The sequence below is a fragment of the Jaculus jaculus genome, chromosome 6, assembly GCF_020740685.1.
Source record: "Jaculus jaculus isolate mJacJac1 chromosome 6, mJacJac1.mat.Y.cur, whole genome shotgun sequence".
In the NCBI taxonomy this organism is placed as follows: Eukaryota; Metazoa; Chordata; class Mammalia; order Rodentia; family Dipodidae; genus Jaculus; species Jaculus jaculus.
In genome coordinates, this window is record NC_059107.1 from 129,612,544 (window position 1) to 129,638,667 (window position 26,124).

The following is a 26,124-nucleotide window of genomic DNA, read 5'->3' on the forward strand; positions in this document are numbered from 1 at the left end:
GCTCAAAGATACTAGGCTCTTACCTAAAACAAGAACACATACAATTATCATCAGTTTTCTTCTAAGAAAACCAAAAATCTTTTAAGAATAACCATGTAATAATCATGAAGCTATGAGTACTTCAATTAATATGAAAATTTTACCACAAAAATTTATTAGATCTCATATATTTTTATATTAGTACAGACAGATACATTTTATTGTTTTGTTTTTTCAAGGTAGGGACTCACTATAGCTCAGGCTGACCTGGAATTCATTATGTAGCCTCAGGGTGGCCTCAAACTCATGGTAATCCTCCTACCTCTGCCTTCTGAGTGCTGGGATTAAAGGTGTGCACCACCACACCGAGCCCCAGATACATTTCTTATGCATCAATATTTAAGAGCAGCAGTTAACTTCCCTGATCTCTTAAGCTATAATAAGCCTTTGTTTAATGGGGCATATGGGTTCCATGAACCATTCATTCTTAGAATGCTCTATGACCTTCTGAAGAACCCAAGTCCTAATATCACTAGATTACTTACTTATCTATTTACAAAGATCAGAACAAAAATTCATCTGTTAATGAGCTTATAGATTCTTTTATATTAAAACAAACTAATTTTCTTAAGAATGCACTCACTTCTAAGCAAATCTATATATTTATTTTTGGATATATTATTATCTTTTCTTATTTATAGAGTTTTAACAATATAACTAGATATTTAATAACAGCATTATTTGTTTGGCTAGAGAGATGGCTTAGAAGGTAAGATGCTTGCCTACAAAGCAGAATGACCCAAGTTCCATTCTTCAGGACCCATGTAAGCCAGATACACATGGTGGCACATGCATCTGGAGTTCATTTGTGTGCCCATTCTCTCTCTTTATTTCTCTCCCTTTTTCTTTCTTCTCTCTCTCAAGTAAATAAACAAATACAAATAAAATATATTAAAATTTGTTTACACAAATTTAAAAATTTAAATTTGTACAAATTGTGAAGACCTATGGCCTACTTACAAGGGATAATATCAATTTTTTTGTTTGTTGGTTTAAGCAAGCTCTCACTATATAACTGAGTCTGGCCATGAACTTAGAACAATCCTCCTTCCACAGCCTCCCAAGTATAATTATAGGCATTAGCCACCATGCCTGGCTTTTAATATTTCATACATCTGTCTCACAAATAAAGGTTTCCATTTCTGAAGCAGTCATTATTTGACAGTTCTGTCTAGCAGGACTGTATTCCTTTGCTGTTCTAAATTGCCTGAACATGACTTCAGATCCTAACTATCAATTTCTTGCTGCACATCTTGCTGTCTAGAATCTCTTTAACTATTTTCAGGCCACCAGTGACCTTCCCTTCAACTGAAAGTGCAGTTTTCTTTGCCTTATATTTTAAGCATTTCTGCCTTTCCTGAGATTGGCCACCATATTACTCATTATATTTACTTTTTACTTGCAATAGGATAGGTTATATCATTCATCAAATTTTATCATAATCTTCATGTTATTTTACTATGTATATTGTCCAAATTATTATTACTACGTTTATAATGATGGTTTCAAGTAGATTTTGGAAGGAAGGATTTTGTCATGCTGTAAATTACACACATGTCAAACTTTAGTGTTATTTAAAAACCTGTGTAATACAATTGTGGCACCATCATTATATTAACAGGAAGGAAACTACAGAAGGGGAAATCTTTTTATTAGTACTATAAGAAACTCCGTAGCACTTTTCTTTCTGTGATTAGTACTCATAACATTCTCTGTGTATATTTCCTAGGCACAAACATATTTTTTTTCTGATTGTCCATACAATTCATTCACTCAACTTTGTTCATGTATGACCTCAACACTGGAGTTTTATAGTCCCTTCTATTTTCTGCCCTCAGGAGGAGCAATATTATAATTAGAGTAAATAAGACTTTGTGTTCCTGTAATAACCACGTGAAATAAATAATGTAAGAGAGAAAAGATTGAGTTTGCTCATGGTTTAGGAGTTCAACTGGGAGGGTGGAGTGCAATAGAATAGCTCACATATTAGTAGTTAGGAAGAAGGGAGAGAGAGAGAATGTCTCTTGGTGTTCTCTTTCTTCTCTATTTCATTTGGGCTGCAAGCTTATTGGGTGACACACACATTCTGGCTTTCCTCATTAGTTAATTCAGTTAGTAAATTCTTTCCTTCTTTCATAGACACACCCAGTGGAATGCCTTACTAATCTTCATGGTATTTCTCAATCTAATGAAGTTGACTATAAAGATTAACCATCACCATACTAAGGATATAGGTAGGCAAATGGACAACCATCCTGTCTTTCCTTAGGTAAAATTCCCCATGCCTCCTTCTTCCCTGTCACCACAAGTATCTTGATACAATACTACAATCTCCTATTGTTCTCCATTTCCCAGAGTGCTAATGAACCCTGTAGGTATGGGAGACTATAGATAAAGCTTCATTGCTGTTTTTTCATTGTATGCCATATCTATGTTAAAAAACACACCTTATTGCTTAAATGAATTAATTAAGAATGAAGTATTTTAGAACAGTCTTATAAGACAACTGTCGAACCACTTATTGGTGGTAATTTAGTAGTTAATATCCTTTGTAAGAAAATTGTATTCAAAAAAGAAAAGTAAGTAGTTTGTTAGATCTTCACTTGTTTTTACCAACAGAATGATGCACTTCATGTCCATGTTCCTTGATGACTTCTTGCATGTCAGTGATGGAAAACCTCATATGCATTACAGTTATTCACTTTGAACTTTATGCTCCCCTCTCAACCATAAACTCTTTCAGAATAGTCTTTTGCTTACTGTTGGCATGCCTGAAAAGCTCAATAGCTCTGACTAACCTTCCAGTAGTTTTGGGAATGTGTCAGACCTCATGGAAGTGAGGAAAAATATCTTAATTGAGTGATCAGAATGTTCTTTTGTTTTACTCTTTCATTAACACCACCTTGATTCTATGAGGATATGAACTGTATGAAAGATAAGTTTTTAGGCTTTTCTATCAGTATCTCTCACCTTAATGCTAGGCATATGATACATGCAACATTAAAACAAAGCAATCAAGAAAATTACGTAGAGACACACACCAATTTATTTTCTATTTAGTGTAGGGAGGGATGGCTTAGCAGTTAAGGCATTTGCCTCAGCCAAAGGACCCAGATTAGATTCCCCAGGACCCACGTTAGCCAGATGCACAAGAGGGTGCATGTGTCTGGAATTCATTTGCAGTGGCTGGAGGCCCTAGTGCTCCCATTCTCTCTGTTTTTCTCTCTTTCCTTTTCTCTGTCAAATAAATAAATAAATGAATAAAAATAAAATATTTTAAAACTGTGATAACAATATGAAATAAACTAAAAAATAATTTTGGCTTTCTTCCATCACCACTTCATCACCTCCATGACATAATGAGCTGTTGGGGGGAAAAAAAGAGTGTGATCTTTACCTATAAAAATGAAATAAAAGCACTAATGATTATAGGCTTCATGTTCAATGTTGTCTCGGGAGGAATATTGAAGTTAGTAGAGTATATTAAAAGCAGGTAAGATATAATACACAAAACTTTAACTTTATTATTTGTTATAAACATTTTTGTTTGTTTTGTACATGATTGTGCATTTCAGACTTTGATATATAAAGTTGAAAACATACCTGAATTATTTGCAGTAAGTAGTAAATTGTTTTCTCTTATTAACATCAAAAAAAACCGCTTTTTCAATGCAATTAGCATTTAGTCCACACCATGTTAGTCAATTTTTTTTTTTAGTATGTTAGTATTTCATGTTGGTAAATATCAATTTATAAGAAGGATCTCAATCAATTAAAACACAAACCCATACCAAACCAAACTAATATGAAGCAAGTCACCACCAACAAAATACTAAAAGAAGCCTCACTAACTGAGCATTTACTTCATGTCAGCTGCTCATCTGTGTTTATTAGTCGACACATTTTCTAAAACAACCCTAGAGGTCAGTACTTCTATCCTTATCATTTTTATACAAAGTTATAAAGTCCAGAAATGTATAGGAAAACAAATTTTACTCACATAGTCTAGTGGCGGAAACTATTCTCTACACAGTGAGTGCAAACAAACAAATAAAAAGTATCTGTGAAAACATCTGCCATTTTCTTGCTTGACTGAGCAGAACTGTCTGCTATCTGAGGGAAGTTTCTGCAACTTCATTTTATACCATGCCCCTGTCCATCACAGCAGATTCCATCCTGTTCTATCCTGCATTATGGGTTTCATTCAATTCAGTGCTTCATCTGATTGTTTTTCTATTTCTGAGATGTGTATTTAGTTTGAGAAATAACCCATTTTCCACATTGATGCAATGCTGTAGGCATATGGATGAATGCTTTCTAGTATGCCCTGGGACGGAGCTAGAACCATGCTTTCGTAAACACGGTGGCCAAGATCACATGCTCAATTCCTTTCTACTAAAGTCAACAGCATAGGAAAACAAATCCCCTGCTTTCGGTAGAATTTAACACTGAAATTACTTTGATCTCAATTTATGTTTTCCTTATCAAAAATATGATCAAAATTAAGTTGTGAATATGATTAAGTAAAAAAAGTATTTTAATGGCCCAGCGCATTATAAAACTTCTTGCCAAACAAACACCTTAATAATTCCAGATTATATTTTATCTTTTTCAAGTCTAATGTGGGTCACCCTTTCTGATTCTGACACTAAAGAGTGTGAAAATATCTTTATAATTTATTAACCACTGTAAGGGGTACTTTCAATAGACCTAGACTTCTGAGGCCATGATAACAAACTTAAAAATTACAGTCATATCTTTTTAATTTTTTCTTTCTGTATTTATTTGAGGCAGCTGTTGAGCGAGCCCAGCCTGACCTGGAACTCACCTGCAGTACCAGACTGGCCTTGAGCTCTTATCAGGCTTCCTACCTCAGCCTCTTGAGTGCTGAGATTAAAGGCATAAGCCACCCTGCTTGGAATTACATGCTGTCATGGTTTGTTGCAGGTGTCCTCCATAAATTTAGGTGTTTGAATGCTAGGTTCCCAGCTGATGGAGATTTGGGAATTAATGCCTCTGGGAGGCAGTGTATTGTTGGAGGTGGGCTTGTGGATATTATAGCTGTTTCTCCCTGCCAGTGTTTGGCACAATCTCCTGTTCCTGCTGTCCACTTGATGTTGGCCTGGATGTGATGTCCAGCCTCTGCTTTTGCCATCATTTTCCATGCCATCCTGGAGCATCCCCTTGAGTCTGTAAGCCAAAATAAACTCTTTATTTCCTACAAAATTTGCTCTTGGTTGGGTGATTTCTGTGAACCTGACTGCAACACATGCATATATTTTAACTATTAAATTTCATTTTATTTCATTCTGCATGTTTCCTATGATGTTGAGGTTTGCTATTTTATTAATATAAAATATTCAAAGAACAAAATTATGTACTAAATCAGTGTGTAGGTGAGCTTAAATTGTTTCACATTTTCTAGGTATGTCACTACAGAGACTCTTCAGTGGCTAATTAAATTATATCATCTAAAATGGTTTATCTTCAACTGTCTCATCTATGCATAGGTCAATTTTTCTCTAAAGAAATTATACTTCATACTTTTTAAAAAATCTGTAACCAAATTTGGTGGGTCTTAAATATCATTTTGGGTTCAAACTGCCTTGGGAAATATATTATTATAATTTCTAATACTGAATATATAGATATTAATTTTTGCATAAAAACCATCTCATTTGCTTATTCAGAAAGAAACATATGACTTGAATGATATTAACTATTATCATTAATATATGAGAAAATTCCTCCATTTATCATTGCCTATTTTACTACAAGACCAAAAGCCAAGCAACTGTGAATGCCATCTACTATTATCACTAGGGACTTTATTGTGAGACTGACCAATAACACAAACTTCTTGCACGTAGATTATAAGTACAAAACCACTTTGTCTAAAATACTTAATGTTAATTTTGAGATGGCCTGCATGTTACATTCTTAGTTTTCCATAATGCAGAATCACATTCAGGATCACAATCACACAAGAAGCTATAAAGTAATTGGTAGGTGGCTGAAGAGATGGCTCAGCAGTTAAAGAACTTACCTGAAAGCGTAAGGACCCAAGTTCAATTCCCCAGTGCCCATGTAAAACTATAAGTACAAGGTGCCATGTTACTAGAGTTCATTTGTAGTGGCTAGAGGCCATGACACATTGATTCTCTCTATATATCTCTACCTGCAACTTTCTCTCTCAAAAATAATAATAATTAATAATAATAATAATTATTATTATTATTATTATTAATTATTATTATTGGTTGGTACTTTCAGAAAATCCAGACATCAAGTACACAGAAATATATTTTGTGTAATAAAATATCTGAAAATTCAAAGACCTACAGAAACACCAAACATGCCAAGTCCTCCCTTTCACTCATGTTTCCCACTTACTTTGAAAATTCTGTTTTTCACCAATGTTGAAATAAATTCTGTCTTTTTGTACTCTAACACAAAATTCTGTTGAATAAAAGGATATTTAAATTTAAAAAAGTGCATAGCAGATATTAGTGTTAATTTTCTAGTTATATATGACAAACACTTGTAAATGTGCCTAGCACAAAATAGAGAGTTAAAAAGTCAACACCTCATTAGTTACTTACATATAAGTAAAAAGCAAGAAATTGATTGATTGACTGGTTGATTAAACTGAAACTTTGTTATCCCTATTTCTGAGTCTTCCCTCCTTGTCTGACTTATTGACTAGGTAAACTTTGTAAATAAGTTACTATGTCCTAGTTTCTATTTCTTGAATTGCATATATATTTTATTTCAGACCAATTATTAAGAGAAATGTTCATCAATGAAGTTGTAATATATATATATATATATATATATATATATATATATATATATATATATAGTGTTTAGAAATACAAAATATATGCTAAGTATCCATACATTCAAAAATAGTGTAATTTTAAGCTATTTAAGATAGAATCATAGTTACTCTAAGTAGAAAGTTGACTAGGAAGTTATACTTCAAGTGCCACAACTGAGAAACTAGAGAATGAAATGCCATCATGGATTCAATCATTGTAGAGTAATTATTGAAGGGGATTGTACAAATGTCTAGGAAAGCACAAAGCACACACAAAAAAAAGGAGTATAATTTCCAGATTGATAAATCACAATTAGAGAAATAATGTTCAAAAGAAAATAACATATCTTTCTCAGTATCTGCAATATACACAGAAGTTAAGATAAAATAAGAATCTCTCTAGCTAGGTATGGTGACACACATCTTTAATTCTAGCAGAGGTGCAAGGATGGTCACTGTGAGTTTGAGGCCAGTGTGGGGCTACCAATTGAGTTGCTGTTCAGCCTGGGCTAGAGTCGCATAAATGAAACAAACAAACAAAAAAATATCTTCCTCAAGGTTCATTCTTTCTGTTTCTTAAGACCTTAGTAACATTAAACTTAGTATATGTCATGCAAAGAATTTGAAGACGTGACATATTTTTTAAAAATAAGTTAAAAGTAATACCATACTCAAAGGAAATATATATGTATTAAAAAGAAGGCAAGGAATAAAAGCAGTATATGTAACACTGTTTACCTATGTCACCTCCTAATGTGAGTCTTTCTCCAGGAGTGTGTAGTAGGTAAAATTGCTTTGATCCCACTGATGTTCCTTGTTAATAAAAATAAAATAAAATAAAATAAAGCCCAAAACCACCTGTAAGTGAAGCCTATTAGCCAGGTGAATTGTACCTGTACATTCATGTTTTACACAGTGGTTAAGAGGCAACTAAGTAATTTAACACTTCAATCACCAAGACAATACATTTAAATCAGAGTGGCTAATATTGAATCACACACAAAAGAAAATGCAGATTAAATATCTAAAGTACTCATTGGCTGAATACGATTTTCTTCTTTGTTGACAGAATGATACAAATGGCTTTTTAGAAAATTAATTGTTAGGAAACCAATGTTTTTCCCTTAGTCAAGATAGATTACCTGAGAAAGTGGCAGAGTCAATATCCCTAGATTATTCAATTCCACTTTAAAGTACTTGAGGAAAAAGAAATGAAAGAAAACTTCATTTCAAAGTAATGGGTCATTGCACCTTTGAATGCACAGTATCAAAACTTTTAGAATCTGACTTTGGAACCTTTGCAAAATCAGGGATCTGGATCACAAAATATACGAACACAAATTGAAGTTTGATTGACTCTACCTTGAGAAAACAAACTTCATTCTTTAGATTCCATTAATACGCATTGGGTATTGTCTCTTCAAGTCAGATTTGTTCAGGCCTGAATTGACTGAAAGAGACAAATCGAACAACAGTAGAGTCAAAAGCTGCCAACAGGACCAGGCTAGTAGGAGGCACAGAAGTGTGACATAGCTGAGAAACCCCTGCTGCCTTTAAGCTCCAACTGAACCTCTCCAATCCTGATTCCCAATTACTGATTTGCAAAGTCGCAGATACTCTAACTTATAGGCTGAAGAAAGTGAAAATATATCTTTAAAAAGTATAAGCAATGGACAAGTCATTCCAAAGGGACACACATGCTTTTAAAATAACAGCATGTTAAATTCAGTCACACCTACTTCCATGGTTCGAATCTTTAGCTCATAAAAAAATGCATTTAACTTTAAAATAAAATAGCCTTCTACTTTCCAGCACGGTAGCAGAGAGCAACTGAAGAATTAAAAGTCGTTCTGAATCCTTCTTTGGTTACCTGTGAATATTTTAAGTCAATTAAAAGCTTTTAGTATATTTGAGTCCCCCCCTCAAACATCTATATGCACAGCTGTAAACAGATTTGTTTTGTTACAACATAAAGATTTTAAGATGAAAACAACACTGATAACAATGATTAAATCACATACAGCCTTCTCTTCATGATTCCATAATGCATAAAATACAGTACTGTCTTATGCATTCAAAAGTAGTTGCTGTAATAAACTTCATAGCAAGGGAGAAATAACCTTACATTGTTCTTTAAAATTATTTTCTATTGGATTAAAATGGCAAGTGTAAAGAAAAAGTGCTATGAGTTCACTTCAGAAGCTCAAACCTTTTACTCACTTACTAAATTTCGGTTTTGTTGGTCAGGCACAAGTTTGGAAAAACTGTCCCAAAGAACTATCATTTAACAATTAGAAACTTTAACTCATTTTAAAGTCATAACAACAGTATCCCACTGACCATTTCAGCCTCCTCTCTTTATTCATAATAACAAAAAATGATACAGAGTGGTATTCAGACACAGGCACATGTATATATTTAAAATACATTCAGAATAGCAGTCCTATGATAGCAGTTGCTTTCTGGTTTCTAAGAGAAAGCTGACATACCTGTTATTCATTCAGTATTGCAAATTAGTTTGTCAGGTACACGTTAGCAGGCTCTGTTCAGTTCGTTTTGCTATATTGATACCTCATTTTAGTGATGCTAAGCATTGCTCCAATCAAAAGCTTACCAGATAGTAATCCTGTTCAATCCTCACACTCTTTCCCCTCTTAGACACATCCACCTTTATTTCGAAAGAGAAGGTAAAACCGAATAGGCTCTTACCAGGGACAGAGAAAACAATTCGTTCAGCTACATCCAACAGTGCTGTGTGCAGCCTGGCAGCATGAGTGATCCTTGGGCCTCACACAAAAGCAGGGTAATTGGCTCTCAATGAAGAGATGTAAACATCCATCATAATGGCACTGGGGCTGAAACTGAACGCTAGCCACCTCAGCTGTTCTATGTACTCGACTGGAAGATGATGTCACAAATATCAACTGGGTGTACTCTCATTGGTTTCTGTTACCTGGAATCGTATCTTAACCCTAAACTGTCAGCTGCAAATTGAAATGCTTATCTGAATATAATTTCTGCTGAAAGCAGAAAGTCATAGTAAGTTATTGTGAAATACATACTGAAAATACTGTTCCTCAAAACAGGCTAAGCCCAATTTGCCTAATAAATTAGAGTTTGTGAGGAATTTTATTCCCCAACTGCATTTTTTTTAAAACAATGCCATTGTAAGAAGATATTTTACATGATAAATGCCTAAAGAAAAAATTAAAGTAATTGCATGTATAATTTTATTTTTTCATTGATTTATGCTGTCATGAAATGAAATTTGATAAAGTAGAATTGGAGAACATTATTATATAGGTAACTATGCAAGTTTATTTCAGAAGCTAATTTTCAATCTTTTTTTTTGTTCTCTAATGAAAATGTAAAAATTGGTAATATATTTTACTTCTCTTGATATTAAGTCATATCTTCAAAGTTTTTCATTAGATATCACAAGAATACCACTACTGATAGAATAATAAATATTAGTATTAACAGGAGGTATTTATAAGTCCCTGGATCTATAGGCAGTCTTATTTTAGTAATTGATAGCTACATTATGATATATCACTATTCTCTTTCAAGTCAAATGAAGAATAATTATCCACCTCTTACCTTCTATCTTTACAAAAAGCCCTAGATTTCTCCCCAGGCTTTCTGTGCAATGGGAAAGGAGGATAATGGGATAAGCTGGCTGTGGCAGCTTGCTACCAGGGACAGCACTACAACCACCTTGAAATACACCCCAGCTTTCCCCACCCAAAGGAACTGTCAGTTTCATCACTATAAGATGAAAGAATTAGCAAAGCTATTCAATGGCCAACCTCCTCCTTAGCCTAGCACAGTCAAAGCTCAGGGTGATGCATTTCAGTCCAGCACGCAAGCAGGATAAGCACTGGGGGGATAGTGAGGAAATTCACTTCATCCACCTCTACTAATAGAAAAAAGAAAGTAACCAATCCAGTATGCCTTTATGTTGACTAATTTCTTTATGAAAAAATAGATTCTGGGTAATATTTGCTACTGTTCCTCCCCATTTTCAGTAAATTATGCTTTTGTAGTATAGATTCATTAACAGCTCACATAGTTTATAGTAAGCATAATGAAAATTTCACCACCCTAACCAGGTTCTCACTTAGTAGCAAGTTAGTTTGTGATAGAGGGAACTGAGTTCTAAATGGGGTTCATAAAGCTAGACTTCCCCATTTACAATGTATAAGAAATGTGAAACTATCACATCTATTATAAAGAGGATTAGAATGTTACCTTGAGCCAAAGATGACAGAGGAATCAGTTGAGGCAATCTTAAAACTTATTATGTCAAATGGAAAGTATTACATATTATATGGTATAAGTAATATAGCTGTCGTGCAAAAGATCAAATATATTCATTTCAAAGACATTTGTGAGATTTAAAAAGGAGTGTTTACAACAGCGATCTTTAAAATCGTGGGAGAAGAAATATATTTTAAACTCTTTATGTTTCAACTAGGATAAACTATATGAAATTTGATAAATTTATAATACTGGCTAGCTGAGTGTTCTTCTTTTGGAACTTGTCATCCCTCCCAGGATTCCCTGAGATTTAATCATATTAGTCAAACCTAAGAAGAATTTAAACTCAAGAAAACTATTTTTCAAAATGTACTTTGGGCAAATGTGGAAGACACTGTTCATTTATTTCTGACTATAAACATGAAGTTTTTAGATGGAAATGTGTATAGAAAAAGATTCATTGCCATGCAAAGTGACATAAAATTGAATTACAGATTGCAAAGATGAATTTGGACAATGGGAATGTCAAGTGTATTTCTGGTAGACAAATGATAACGCTAAGATATTATAATTGCTAAGAGGATATGTCACAGAGAAAAATATTTCTAAAATAAATTATGATCTTATATATTTCATGTTTTATATAAAATATTAATGTTATAAATATTTAATACCAGAGATAGATAACTAGCAAAATTAAATGATATCCTGGTGCATGTATGAAACATACTGATATATATGCCATTCAGTTAATTTTTACAGCAAAATTAGATTTCAGTGATTTAAATGCACAAAAATTATAATCTTTCATACTTTGTTTTGTATTTGTTGTCACAATATGGTGCCATTATGAAAGGCTTAAAATAGCGCAAAATGAAGACTGGGAAGAATACAATTAGTGATACACAGTCATTTTGTATCAACTACCAAATATTGCATGAAACTCATCAATAAGTAATTATTTAAGTTCAAGACATTGAAGTATGCTATTAAAGCATATAAATGAGATTTTTAAGTATAGATTTGAAGGCTCATGTAGTCAAAACTTTCAGACCCTATGTAGTCAGTAATCTAAAATTTCAATGCAGTTTATTTTCTCTTAAAATATATTTTAAAAATTTAATATATGACAAAATTAGTAGAAATCTTTTTAAATTTTGTTTATTTATTTGAGAGCAACAGACAGACACAGAGAGAAAGAGGCATAGAGAGAGAGAGAGAGAATGGATTCATCATCAGGGCCTCCAGCCTCTGCAAACGAACTCTAGATGCATGCACCACGCCACCTTGTGCATCTGATTTACGTGGGTACTGGGGAAGCCTGCCTCCAACTGGGGTCCTTAGGCTTCACAGGCAAGCATTAAACTGCTAAGCCATCTCTCCAGCCCTAGTAGAACATATCTTAACATTTGGAAAAAGAAGAGAGGAGGATTAAAATGTCCTAGGGATATTTAATATCAATGTTATTCTATTATGAATAAGTGCTTAGCACACACTTTAGAAATGGCAAAATTTTCACTGTAATTTAATGAAAAATAACATATTTTAGTTTCAAGTAATTACATATATATTGGGGGAGATTTCATATAATTATAGGACATAATGGGTCATGTAGAAAAATCAACTGATTCCTCTAGAATACTATTTTTAAAGAGAAGCAAATTTGTGATCTATGGTAATCATTGGAATTTTATCTTGGGGGGCAATGAAACTTTTAGGGCTATGTGATAGTGTTTCTTTAGGGATAACAGAGACAGAAAAGATCAGGACATTTCTATAATGTATTTGCATGATGTATTTTTTTCAAAATTATAATGTCTAAGTATCACTGTGCATGTGTATCAAGACTAAAGACAAAAATAAATGGTGTACATGTGATGTGAAAATCAAATGAGTAGTACTATCATGAAGCTATTCTGAGAATTCTAATATGATTATAGATATACTAACATCGGAAATTTAGAAATGTCAAAATCTTACGAATTTGTAAGAGCAATCTAATTAACCATGCCATTCTTGAATATACTCTTTTAAAGTAAACCAGTGTCTGAAGAGATTGCTCAGTGGTTAAGCTGATTGCCTGCAAAGCCTAATGATGGTTGTAATCCCCCAGTGTCCAAATAAAGCCAAATGCACAAACTGGTGTATGAATTTGGAGTTTGTTTGCAGTAGATGGAAGCCATGCTGCACCTTTTCTCCCTTTCTCTCTGTCTCTCTCTGCATGCAAATAAATAAATGAAATATTTAAAGTAAAACTACTCTTAAAACTTTGACAAAGATCTCTAGTTACATGAAAGAAGTATTAACACTGCAGTTTAGAATATATTTGTTGACATATTACTACTAATTACAGTTCTTCTAATGTAATAGCTAGCATTTTTGAGTTCTAAAATATGTCTAACAATTTAAATTTTATTGCAAATAAAATCATAATGGGGTAAATCACTAGAGAAATCAATGTAGAATTTAATACAAGTATATGTATAATAGTGAATATTTCATAATATGACAATATGTTGAACATGGAACCTATAGAACTTTTTTTGTTTTTGTTTTTGTTTTTCAAGGTAGGGTCTCGCTCTAGTGCAGGCTGACCTGGAATTCACTTTGTAGTCTCAGAGTGGCCTTGAACTCTCAGCGATCCTCCTACCTCTGCCTCCCTAGTTCTGGGATTAAAGGCATGTGCCATCACACCCGGCTAATAGAAATATTTTAGATACATTAGCTAGAAAATATTTTGTAGTTCAAAACAAGCACATCTCCATTTTATTGCTACATATACATACATACTATATATTCACAGGAGCTGAAATCATTGCAATATTTAAGCACTTGAAAATTATTTCTGTTACATCAATTTTGTGGTTAAACTAATTATTTATGTTACCAAAACAAATCAGCAGCAGTGCCTAATTAAACTGGGATCCTCACTGTCTCCCATCTTACATATTAACAAGGTGTGACTTAATACTGACTTCACAATACAGGAATGTGTCCTGAAGGTGATAATATAGTCAAAACTTAGGAGTTTTAAGCTGCTATGAGCTTTCTTACTTGGGGATGATAGGAATGTGAGAATAAAGAATTTTATTGTCTTGGAGCTCATTATCCACAAGATGGCAGCTCTGGTTATTTAGCCAGTAGTGCTTTTAGTTCAGCAGCTTCTCCTTTTAAAAATAGACATGGCTGGACAGATGGCTCAGTGGTTAAAGGGTGCTTGCTTGCAAAATCTATTGTCCTGAATTTGTTTTACCAGTTCCCAAATAAGGCCAGATACACAAAGTGGTGCATGCATCTGGAGATTGGAATATAAAGATGTGCTAATGTGAAGATGTTCTCTTTCTCCCTCCTCTCTCTCTCTCTCTCTCTCTCTCCCTCCCTCCCTCCCTCCCTCCACTCTTTTTAAATAAATAAATATTTTTAAAGCAGAATATCTCTTCATTAACTGCATTTGAAATCCTCTTTAATAGTTAGTTGTCTGCACTGTCACTTATATTTATCCTAAATCTATTGTGTTAATGCTTTAACATAGCATTTTTATTTGTTTTGCATACAAATACATTTTTGAAAATTCTTGTAGTTACTGAGCCACATTACCTTTCTTTTCTGAAGATGAATATCCCTAGACACTATTTACATGCCAGTAAGATTTACTCTGGAAGGGAAGAAAAGAATTTTAAAAGGAAAAAAAAAAAAAAAAAGATTTGCCCTCTTCTCTGTTAAAGAAATATGGATTCTTAGACATGAAGCTAAGAAGCAGATGATATTTTAATGACTTAGCACCCTGTTGTAAAGTGTAAGCTGGAAACATTAACTTATCACCATTTAACATTTGCTCTATTTCATCTGATCAGACTTCCTATGAGCTATGGCTATGTATGAGATACCCAAGGCAGTGAGGGCATAAAATTGTTCACACCATGTCCTTGCAGGATCTGGGCCTCCTGTGCTTCACAATGTTCCTTCCTTAAGACACTTTCTTGCTTTCTTATGAAAGTATTTTGCTTTAACCTTAATATAAAATTTTACAAATATACATGTGTTTTTTTTTCCTTTCACTTCTAAAAACAAGTTTTTTTCACAAGTTACTCAAAATAAATCAAATCAAAGACTACCTCTTCCACCTTGATAATGTAAAGCAGGACCTGAGCCCCATGCAAATCAGAAAATTATTTCCTGAAATAAGAAACAGAAACTAAATAAAACTAATGTTGCATTTGACAAGAGAAAGGGCCTACTGTGCCTAAAGCATTGCTTCACAAGTGTTTTTTTACATACTTAAAAAGGAAAAAAAATAATTTTTATGTTTATTTACCTATACCATGCCTTTGCGGTAAAAGGCTCTTTAAATCATTAAAAAAATACAAATGATACTAGGCGTGGTGGTGAATGCCTTGCATCCCAGCACTACGGAAGCAGAGGTTGGAGGATCGCCATGAGTTTGAGACCACCCTGAGACTACCTGGTGAATTCCAGGCTAGCCTAGGCTAAAGTGAAACCCTACCTTCAAAAATAAACAAAAAAGAAAAGTAAAGAAATACACATGATCACAAACCCCTTATTGCTATTAAAATTATTGAAATAGAAATAACATCATTACCATCTCCCTCTCTACCATCATAAATCTGAGAACTCACTTTGTACTTGGCACTGTGTTAAACACTTGACTTCACTACTTTTTGGTTTTATTTTACAAAATATTTTCAAGATATGTCAATGATAAATATTTTTACGTGCGCGCGTGTGTGTGTGTGCACATATGTGTGTGTGTATGTGTGTGTGAGATGTGTATGGTATGGGTGTGGTATATGTACATGTATGTGCAGATATGCACACATGTGTGGAGGCCAAAGATTAATGATAGGTGTCCATTTCCATCACTCATCTGCATGTTTCCCTAAGAATGAGCTTGTTATCGCCCCACTCCCTGAGCCCCATTTTCCAGTCTCCTTTCCCCAAAGGACTGGGATTAGAGATGTATATGACCACACTCAGCAGATTAAGTGAGTTGTTGCTGAATGGTCATATTGAGGCAATCCCAGCACCCCTCGGACTGCATGCTCATCCAGCACTTTTACCTGCTGAGCTATTTCAGCAAGGCCAGAGCCAGTGGTAGCAAGACCCTTGTGAGCCACAACATGTGTAGTTCTTCGGTGCCCACAAGTGATGAATTCTCCTGCATAAGAACTGGCAGATTGTATGCTTTTCTTGCTGTAAAGCATTGTTAACTTATTCTAAATGTCCTACGTATGTAGCTTTCAAAAATCTAGAATGCCCATTCTCTCTCTCTCTCTCTCTCTCTCTCTCTCTCTCTCTCTCAAATAAATAAATAAAAAAATAAAATATTAAAAATTCTAGAATGCCTACACAGCTGAGATGATAACACCTAAGTGACATATGGAGTGGACCCTAAGAAAACCAAAGCTGTGATAGAAATTATAGCCCTTTCTGTAAAATTGAACTGAATACAAGTCTGAGATCTAGATTGGCTTTATGTTTGATTGTACCTGCACAATTTTGTACCAACATTGATATCTTTATGATTAGTCACTGATGATTAGGCACCAGGTGGAATGAAATGAATTATGATAATTGCTGAAGGTATAAATGGAAAGGATGTTCTTTGCTTAGGTGTTAAAACTGCATGAATTTATTCACAAATATGCTTAGGTGCAATACGGCTTTTAAATAAATGTCTGAAACCTAGTATCAAACTACTTACTGACTCTAAAACAGTTTTTAGAGTTGTTTCCTTTATGTAATGCACCTCTACAACTATAAAACAACAGGACTTTCCCTGACACTTGCAGGTATATATTATGTGTACACTATTCGTATCTCTCTGTGATCCTTGTATTTTCTCAAGACAAGTGTAAAGCAGTATAACTAAAGCATCCATAACATCTCAGCCATATTTATTTGTCATTTCTGTAAGTCAGTGCTTGAAGTCAAATTAAGTCAAACTTGTAAAACTCTCATAATTTCCAGGTAAAATAATAAAAAAGAAATCAATAGGTAAGCAATGTGAACATACAGGTGGTGATTGTGTTTTCCTTCCAGAGGCTATCCGCTTCTGGAAGTGCTTTGCACTGTGACTAACAGAGGTGTGACTGAGGATCAAAACTGCTTGCAGGCTACTAGGGTGGCATTCCCACCTTCAACCACCCCGAAATTCTGAGTAAAGATGCTAGAAACAGAGATGACACTATAAATAAATCACTTGCTTTTCTTTTATATTATACTTTACTAGATCAGATAGGTTAACATTCAGGCACTATGTAGCTCAAAGAAAATGAGCTAGGCACTTGTATGTGGCTGTTACATTACGGAAAAGCATTGCCTAAACAGCTCAGCATTGAATAGCTTGTGGATAGCCTATGGGGAAATGGCAAGTAAATGTGAAAATGTTAAGAGGTGGGGTCTCTTGGGAAGAGGTTAGGCTATTGACAGTTTGCACTACAAGGAGATACTGAAACCTCTGTGGCTAGTTGCCTTTAATATTCTGACTTCCATGAAGTCAGCAGCTTCCCATGCATTCCCATGTTGGGTTGCCTTATACAGTCACCAAAGCAAGAACCAGCCAACTGCCTACGGACTAGAACCTCTCTAACTATAAATTGATTGTGTTAGACATTTTGTTATATAAAACTCACCAATGGAGTACCCTACCACATGAAGAGAGTATTAATTATTTTCCTCATCACTGTGATGAAATACCTGACAGAAATAAATTAAAAGAGGAAAGGCTTGTCTTGGTTTTGATTTCGGAAGTTTGAGTCTATCACAGAGGAGGTGGTATGGTGGTAGGGTGGCTCAACCCATGGCAGTGGGAAGTAGAGGAAGGGATTGGTTTATGTGGGAGTAGACAAGAAACAGGAGTGGGTATAACATTCAAATGTCTTCCTCCACTGACACATATCTGCTTGCCAGGCCCTAGCTCCTAGAGAATCCACAGCCTTCAATATTGCTACAAACTAAGGGACAAATACTCACAGGTTTAGTAGGTTATTTTAGAGTTAAATCAAAATATTCTGACCTGGGGCTTCAAAGGACAATAGCCAACTTGTAATACAAAATGCAATTAATCCAACTTATCACGTCCTCATAGTCTTTATAGTTATAGCACACTTCAAAAGCCTAAAATTCAAAGTCTCTATTGATGCAGAAGGTACACTCTTAGCTGTGAAACAGTAAAACAAACAGAAAGCTAGACTTCTGATGACATACACATTCCTATTCCAAAAGTTAATTAAAGGAAGATAGAAAGGAATGTCTGAACCAAAATAATGCTGAAACACAGTAAAGCATCCAAAAAATCCAATAGATCCATGTCAAGCAAATGAGTAAATGTCCCCCAGACCCTAAAACAATTGTATTGTGTATTCCCCCAAAAGACACTATGTGGATTTAGCCAAATTCTGATGTCAGCTTGAGATGGAGAAGGGCCCTTTGGACTATGACTCCCATATTTTGTGCATATGAACCTGGAAGGATACTTTCCTAGACTATCATTTTGGAATAGGGTGCCCTTCATCTCTTTACTTTCTTGTATGTCGTGTGTGTGTGTGTGTTTGTGTGTGTGTACACATGAGTGAGTGTGTATATGGTTGGTTCATGAGTATATGTGCATATGTATGTGGATGCACATGTGTGAACATGCATGTGGCAGTGAGATGGCAACCTTCCTCAGGTACATTACCACCTTCTCCTGAAACAGGCTGTCTCATTGGCCTGATGCTCACCAGTTAGCCAACCCTCAAGCTCCATGGCTCCTCCCATCTCCACTTCCCCAGTGCTGCCGCTCCTCACATTTTACGAGCATCCTTGCAGTTGAATTCCAGTGCTCAAGCTTGGAAGTCATTCACCTTATCAACTGAGATATCTCACCAACTAAGAATATTTCTTTATATATGAAATTTTTTCAAATGTATTTACATTGTTTTTTTTTTTTTTTTACAACCTAGAGTCTTAGGTGGGTTGGATATAGCTTAATGGAACCATTCATTTTGTCTTGCTCGAAAGTGCACAATTTTGCATTAATAGTGCTAGTAAGCTTAACAGCTATTTTTACTTATACATACTTACCTTGTCCAAAGTTTAAATGTTTATACTCTGCTTTCCATTTCTAACAACACAATATATATGTATATTGTGTATATGTGTGTGTGTGTGTGTGTGTGTGTGTGTGTGTGTGTGTCTTCTACCTTTTCTGGATGAACTCTCATAAATCTGCCTAAGGTCAGTGAACAATAACCAAGCCATAACATGAATATTGTGCTATTTATTTTAAATTTTCATCCACCAAATTAATTGGCTATTATTTTTAAATTTTTCCCACTCAAATTTTCAGATACAGGTAGAATATAAACAAATTATTTACCAGAATTTAACATGAATGGCCTCTACTACAGCTCATAATGAAGTCTTTGCTCTCTTGGGTCATCACAAATGTAGTCTCTACTGCTCCCATTTCTGTCAGCACTCTGGACTTCCAAACTCGCACAACAATGTTCATTAACTTTTCTCTATTGCATTGTAGAGCATCTACAACATGTGTCTCCAAATTTATCCACAATCCTAAAAACATTTTTTTTTTTTTGACGCAGCTCTTGCCAAGGTTGATCTGGCATTCACTATGAAGTCTCAGGCTGACCACAAACTTACAGTGATCCTCCTACCTCTGCCTCCTAAATTCTGGGATTAAAGGTGTATACCACCACACCCAACTCTAAAAACTAAGTTTAATTTTAAAATATGGCATACTTATATTTGAAGAGTAGGATATACTAAAGACAAAAATACTGAAAATTAACTGAATGGCTGTGTATTCAATAACTAGTAGAATAGAATGATTGAGATTAAATTTTGCTCTTGTATTTACTGAGAAATAGTTTACCCTGTGGGTTACTTAATACTTCTGCTCTCCTCTCCATTAGGCCAGGGAGATCTATGACATATAACATGTAAGCACTTAATAATAAATGGTCATCCAGAAATAGGATTGGTTACATCATATTTACATTTCATATAGGTCAGGGCAACTCAAGGCAAATCAGTTAACACTTTGGGGAAACATGATTGCCTCTAGTATCAAGGCAGTCCTAAATTTTAAAATTAAGTTTGACTTAGGTATAAGTGAGTGAATTTTAGGAAGTATTCTATGAATATAAGAAAATGCTTTCCCTGGTTTCTATGTCTCACACTCTGCTGGCAACATAATGACACCATGCCATAACAAATACAGCGTGCATGTGAAAAATCTTATTTTTATGACAGTTCTAAATATAGTAAATAATATCTACTGTAGAAACATATTTTTATTCTTTTCTTTGCCTAACACTGTTAAAATTAAAACACTTTAGTGAGTGGAAAGATGTTGAAACATTAAGAGAAGGCTAAGCAACTACAGTATATTTTATATTATTCTTTTGCATTACTACATTACATACATGCACTATTGAAACTTAAAAAGCCTTGAGGCACTGGGTCACATAGAAGTTAGTTATATTTGCTTTAAAAACATAAAAATTAATTTAGTTGAGACAGCAAATAAAAAATTATGTCAAAACCCTCATAAACATGCTTATAAGAAAGGAGATAGTAAGTCTAAAAGCATATAGAAGGAAACAGAAAAGGAATATACATTTTAGAAGACTCCCCCTTTTCATAACCATGTTCAACTCCAGATCTTACTGGTTACTCCAATGTCACACTGACCAGTCCCTAAGATTTTTCAAAGAATGCACATTTCTCTTAACACAACTTCTAACACTTGCATTTTTAAAATTTTTTAATCCTTTTTTAAAATTATTTTTTAGAGGGCACAAGAGAATGAGTGAGGCAGAAACAGAGAGAAGAGTTAGAGAATTTGTGAGCCAAGGCCTCAGCCACTGCACACAAACTCCAGACACTTCCACCACCTAGTGAGCATGTACAACCTTGCCCTTGCCCCACCTTTACGCATCTGGCTAATGCCGGATCTGCAGAGTAGGTCCTCAGGCTTTGAAGGCAAGTTTCTTAACCACTAAACAATCTCTGCATCCCCAAATTTCTAATTCTAAGCTAGTCCCTCACCTTACTCTTCCCAATAAACATGAGCTTAGTAGATACTTTTCTAATCAGAATTTGATGTTACCACAGCCACTCCCTACTTGCCAGAAGCTTACTAACTTTTCTTTTCAACATTATCAGGAGGGTGTGGTGTTGCATGCCTTTAATTCCAGCACTCAGAAGGCAGAGTATGAGGATTGCTATGAGTTCGAGGCCACCCTGAGACTACATAGTGAATTCCGGGTCAGCCTGGGCTGCAGGAAGACCTTAACTCAAAAAAGAAAAAATTTCAAAGTAAATATTGCATAACATAATGCAAATTTCATGATAGAAACTATCAATTCAACCAATTTTTATAGCAGGATGCATTACCGTATCATGGTAAGGAAAACAGTTATCATCTCTACTTATTGTTCTTGGTACCATTAATGTTGGTTTTTTCCTTGCTATGTCAAAATATCTGAGAAAAGAACTTAAAGGAAGAAAGACTTATATTTCATGATTTCAGAAATCTCACTTCATGTGGCAGGAAGGACACAAGAGAGGCTTTGTGGTCACATCTCAGCTCCCTGCCTCCCTCCTGAGTGGCATCCACCTTCCTCTTTTATTCCAACTGGGTTGTCATTTTATTTTGATGCATTAAAAACCCCTCCACTGACAAATCCATGGAAGTCCTTTACTAGTCATTTATGCATCTCTCAATTAAGATTAATTATTAAATCCTCTAAAGATGAATTTGCATTAGAGTACAAAATTTAAATCAGAGATTCTTGGAACAGTAATTGACACATAGTCCTTGCTGTCAAAAAACAAAATACCTTTGATGAATAGTATATTCCAAGTTACTCTAAAGAAAATCACAATTGCAATGTGTCTCAAGTTCTTAATGCTACTAAAGAAAAAAAAAAGCAAAAAACAAAAAACAACTTAGGTAATTTATTTAGTTTATTACCTAACACTTGTTATTTGCTTAAAGAAGATGTGAATCTTCTCCCAAATTATATCGCGGATCAATATGTTAAATAATCTTTGAATTAGGCCAAACATAAAATATATATATTCATTCTCTATAGAGGAAGGATTGCTCAATAAATAGCTTATATAGTATTCAACAGAGTCAAGAGGGAAATTGGGGCAGATGTAAAACAAAACTTTCAGGTATACATGACATCTGAAAGCAACCGTTGAACAATTGTCTAGTGCTCTCTTAGGCAAAATACTATCTCATAAAAATGTATTAAAATAACTTGAAATTTTAATTTTTTTTTCTTAATTAGTTTTGTATTCAGCAAATACAGTCAGTTTGGTACCATTATTAGGCTCATCCGTGACCTACCCCCTCCCCATTGGCCCCTCCTTGTTGAGGTATATGGGTCCTGCATTGTGGGGTTAGCCCACAGTTATGGGTAAGATAAATTTCTGCATATCATGACCCAACATGTGTCTCTGACATTCTTTCCACCCCCTCTTCTGCAAAATTTCCCTGAGCCATGTTGGGTTCAGTTTTGGTCTGCTTCAGTGATGAGGTGTTGGGGGCCTCTGAGTCTCTGGCTCTCTGATTTGGTAGGAGTTGATTTTTCTCTGTGTTGGTCTTCTTCCCCCTTGGCTGGTACCCAGTTCATCAGGAAAACAGCATCCTTGCTTGTTTCACCAATTTTTCTTAGTTTCAGCCGGGGCCCTTTTGAGGTATGAAGCGGTGGCTCTCTCCTTAGGATCTATATCTATCTTTCTTTCCCTGGGATTTGTAGTCCAGCTAGGCAGTCGCCATCTTGGCTAGAAGTCTAATTTGAAATTTTAAGAACTGACAAAAATTTGTAGCTTAAAATATAAAGTAATCACATCCATTTCAGTTCCACTGAATCAGTAAAGAATGATGAACTTTTATGTGCCAGGTACCACATTAATTGTTGGCAGAACCTAGACATGAATGTCTCAGTTTGCTTTCAAGGAATTTTTGGTCAAGGGAACACTTGCAATATTAACCAGAATTAAAAAGACCTATTATATTATTATTCAGTGAAGATAATTATATTTTTACCTACAAGGCTGAAATGTGAAATAATTTTTTTCCTGCTTGAATTAATTTTAAAAAATCAATAAACTATGCAGAAAAATTTCCTGAAAAGAGCACCTTTTAAGATGCATAATAATACCATGACAGATTCAGACCAATATTTTGCAACCTGGGTAACTATAGTACTCTATTGATCTTCAATATGTACAACCAGGACCAAGAGGCATATCAAGACACTCAAGAACCATCTGAATCATCTAGGATTGATTAAATGTAATAGAGTTCATGATTAATTGAGAGCATGCCAGCAGTGTGCAGTACTTTAGAGTTGTTTACTGTGTGGAAAAGAGAGAGAATCCGTAAATGGGATCTGTAATACAAATGAAACAATTCCTTAAAAGCCCCCATCCTCCACCCCACAGCACACACATCTTCAGGCCTTGTTTAAACTCCCTTAGGGATTCATGTTCTTAAAAGTTAGAGGAGAAATCTCCTAATATGGTTTAGAATTACCTGTAAAGTCTGCCCTCAACCTCTGTAGTTTGAACTTTCATTAGCCTTCTGATCTGGCTCTGATCAGGCTTTTCTCCATCATAAAAAAAAAAAAATAATAATTGGTGGCATTTCTTGCCATAAATTCTTCAGCTGCAAGACTTTATAACTGTCCTGACAATGCCTTCCATATTAGTAACACATTCTTTTCATGTGACTATTTGTTTTCAAAGATCAGTCACTTGAAATTCTCAGGATTCATTTATAATCATGTTGCATGTTGAAGGCACATATTATTTGCACATGTTATAAGAATATTTCAGTGCCAGAGGTTGGGTACTTTCCAGTGAGTTGTTGATCATTGAGGACCTTGGTTCCCCCCAAAACAATATGGGCTACTGCCAAGACTCTTGGTTATGGACTAGTGCTATATGGTAAGACCCTATTGCTAAAGACTCCACATTCTTGGGCTTCTGGACACTGACAAATCAGATGAGCTGAAAGCCTCCTCTCCATTGATCAGCTGTCATGATGCTGGAAAACACCATGCAGCCTGTTAAAGGGAAAAGTCACCAGTGATCTTCACCAGCAGTGGACCATGCAAGCTGCATGGCTGGCCAGCCAGTCCTAATGTGCCAACTTATGCAATGCTGACATATTTGTTTTAGGCTTGGGAGATAATAAGCCACTGGAAGAACTAATGATGTTATTTGGCTAAATGAGTATTTTGTGCCCACCAAATTGCCCTATAAATATTTATGCTTATGCACTAAATGAGATATCTCTATCATACTATCAAAACTTCAGGAACTATTTGAGAAGAGGTTTGAGGAAAGAATGTAAGAGCCAAAGGAAAGGGAGGGGTGCTTTGAAATGATATCTACTACACACAATGTGGCTTGTACATTCATGACTTCACAGTAGCTGAAGCTGCCACCAAAAGAACTGCATATTGATGTGAAAAAAATATGGTGACATCAAAAATAGGAAAGGGACTAGTTATAAAGATGAAAGTGCTCAGCAGAAGGGGGATAGTGGAAAGGAGACAAAAAGAGAGAAGTAGGAGGGGATTATGATCAGGGAATATTGTTATATGAATGAAGTGTATCAATAAAATGTTTTTAAATGGAAAACAAGCCAATTTGTAGGATCATGGTGAGAAAACATGCTTAGACACAAAGCAAAGATTAATGTATTTTCAGAGAAAATTTGAATATTTTCTGGTCCTGGAAAATATATTGTTTAGGTCTGAGAATCCCAAGCTGTTTGTTCTTATAAGGCAGAGTTTAGTGGTTGAGTGTCATGACTTTTGCATAAATTTAAAAAAAAATCATAATTCTTGAATAATTCTGAAATTCTGATGTAAGTGGCATAGTCACAGTTGTCATCTTTCTTGTGGCTCTAGAATGTGTGTAATGCCATAGTGCCATCCTCAGGTTAGGCTGGCGACACTGAAAGGATCTCGTCTCGCTAGGAAGGTGCCTTGAAGGATGGTGAGAAAGTTCTCTTGGTCACAAGGGTAATGCTTACATCTGTGTCCCAGCTTATGAAGCTATGCAGTTGCTGGTGGCTTTAAAGTCACTGACTCAGTCGTCTGTTTCAGAAAACATATTTTACAGCAATGCCAAATAAAATTTAAGATTTTTAAAGGAAGTAATTCAAGGACTTACAGCTATAGGCATCACGTTTATTTGAAGTTTAGACTGCTTTACTCTGATCTCCAAACCCTGTGGCTTTGTTAAATACTTCTTATCTTAACAGGGTCTTTTCAAAGGATTTGTTTACCACATCAAAATGTTGTTCTTATAAATGTGGAAAATGCTTTTCTCTGCACTTTATAAAGAAAGAAGCTCATTTTTAATCTCTTCAATTAAGTGAATATTTATTGAGATTCTTGGAGTTATTTTTCTCCAAGAGAAGATTCAAGCTTACCAAAATATTTTGTTTTACTTATTTAATTGGTGGTAGTGCTTAAAAAAAAAGATAATGATTATACATGTTCCTCATGATTTACCATTGATAAATTCATTTAATTTTTATGCCAGTTAAAAGTCTTAATTTTCCAAAATATCAATATTAGAGTAAAAATAGAGAGTAACAAACTATTTCTTCTTTAAAAGTGTACATAAATATGTTTAAAATTCAAAGCAAGTGTTGCAGTCAGGTTCTCATTTCTGGTAGAAATCACCCAACTAAGAGCAGCTTGAGGGAAAAAAAGGGAATCATTTTGGCTTACAGACTCAAGGGAAAGCTCCATGATGGCAGGGAAAATGATGGCATGAGCAGAGGGTGGACATCAGCCCCTGGGCCACATAAAGTGGACAATAGGAACAGGAGAGTGTGCCAAATACTGGCAAGAGGAAACTGGCTATAACATCCATAAGCCCACCCCCAAGAACAAACTCCCTCCAGGAGATGTTAATCCCCAAATCTCCATCAGCTGGGAACC

General features: G+C 34.9%; 1 protein-coding gene across 6 annotated transcripts in view; it reads right to left on the reverse strand.

The window, feature by feature from the left end:
- Positions 1-26,124, reverse strand: part of Mgat4c (MGAT4 family member C) — a 678,495-nt gene that overhangs the window by 204,458 nt on the left and 447,913 nt on the right. Inside the window, exon 1 of one of the 6 annotated variants that reach the window (XM_045151471.1) lies at positions 9,569-9,642. The exons of the other annotated variants lie outside the window; for them this stretch is intronic. The gene's annotated coding sequence lies outside the window, so the exon portion shown is untranslated. Of the gene's footprint in view, positions 1-9,568; positions 9,643-26,124 lie in introns of those variants that run through there. 6 annotated transcript variants of the gene reach the window in all.